Genomic DNA, 1,921 nt, shown 5'->3' with positions numbered 1-1,921 from the left:
TTTGTACAAAATGGCTAATTTGGGGACCTGGAGGAAAGGGCAGGTTATCTCTAAAAACATCAGGAGTTATCTTCTGGGAACAACTTCTATCCACAGCAGATGTTGTGTAAGGCAGGTTGAGTTTCTGAAGCGTCAGACTGACACTGACAGACAAACGTCTCTCAGTCCATGGCCATTAACTGTAAAAAAAATAAATAAAAAACAAACCACAAGGGAGGGGGGGGGGGTTTTTTTTTTTTTTTAAATTTTTTTTTTTTTTTTTTTAATTTAAGGTTTTTTTTTTTTTTCTTCTCAAAAAAAAAAAAGGGGGCCCCCCCCCGGAGCCCACCAGCATATTTTTTTTTTTTTTTTTTTTTTTTTTTTTTTTTCCCACACTGGTCAGCTGGCCTTCAGCTATCTTTAGCACATGTTAGATTTTCACTGAGGATTTCCTACTGCTCGTGTGTGTGTCTGTGTGTTGTGAGTGTGTGTGTGTGTGTGTGTGTGTGTGTGTGTGTGTGTGTGTGTGTGTGGTTGTGTGTGTGTGTGTGTGTGTGTGTGTGTGTGTGTGTGTGTGTGTGTGTGTGAGTGTGGGATTTCTAAAAACGTGAAGGTTCATCCTCTGTGGATCACACATATCTGCAGCTGATTTTGTGACTGTTGAGTGTAAAAAAAAACACTTGAGTAGAGATGGTCATCCAACTTGTTTCTGCAACAGCCAGAGTACTGAAGTGACGTACTTTAAATCATTGTTGTCCAGCTGTGGACAGGTCACAAGTTTCCACTGGCTCAACAGGAATGCAGAGGTTACAGGGTTTCACAGTGCTCTGTGCATGTGTGTGTATTACATGCTGCTACTGTTTCAATAGGAGGAAGTCAGTGTGACCCTGCACAGTTGCAAAAAATAAAAAATAAAAAAAAGAATCCCTGATTTTTTTTGCATTTCACCCTCCTCATGTTACTTTGTTGAGTTGTCATGTACTCACACTTACTGTCCTGTAGGCCATTGTGGGTGATTCATATGAGAAAAATGAGGTTGATGATTCATTCCATTCATTCTAGGTGAGAAGAACGCTGCCTAAAGCAAAGAGCTGGAAGAGACCAAACTTTCCCAGACCAAACAAGGGACACAGATATGGTGGGAAAGCAGAAGCATTAGAAAAGAGGAGAAAACATGCAAAGACAATATCCATCAGATGTTACAAGCTCACATATTGAATGCATTTCTGTATCGGAAATCCGTGCACATCTCTCTCGCTCCTTTTTTGCCACTAAGTTCAACCTTACAATGCTCTCTCTATAGCAGTTTGGTGCACATTGTTTGTCACTGTACAGTACTCACGACATCTATTGAATGTCTGTCCGTCCTGGGAGAGGGATCCCTCTTCAGTTGCTTTTCCTAAGGCTTTTTCCATTTTTCCCCATTAAACCTCACTTGTTGATTTAACTGGGGGCCACTGTAAGTAAGTAAAGTTTAATTTTATTAATATGGGCTGCTGCTGCTGCTGCTGCTGCTGCTGCTGCTGCTTTGTATAAAGTCAAATATTAAGTGTTACTAGTATAAATTTAGAATGTAATTACTAAGATGTGATCCAGTAGTATAATTATTTTATGATTAAATAAAATTACCATGAAAGTGATAAAAATGGCCCTAATACACAATTGAGTGAGGAAAAAAATGCTGTCTGAATAAAAAACTAATTTCTTATCTCACTTTCTCTCTATCTGTCTCTCTCCCTTGTCCTTCAGTGGCCTTGTGACATGCATTACCTCTCTTGTTACTCTCTCGCTTTCTCTCTCTCCACATGTCGGTTTCACATCGCTTGCAGTTTCTCTTCTTTATTCAGGGAACTTGATGAATATAACCAGAAACGCTGAGTTTTTTCTTTCAGTGACTGTATTCCCACACTCTCCCAAATCACCTGATAGAGCAGGATGAAAT

This window comes from Perca fluviatilis, chromosome 19, assembly GCF_010015445.1.
Source record: "Perca fluviatilis chromosome 19, GENO_Pfluv_1.0, whole genome shotgun sequence".
Classification (NCBI taxonomy): Eukaryota; Metazoa; Chordata; class Actinopteri; order Perciformes; family Percidae; genus Perca; species Perca fluviatilis.
This window is presented reverse-complemented; position numbering follows the sequence as displayed.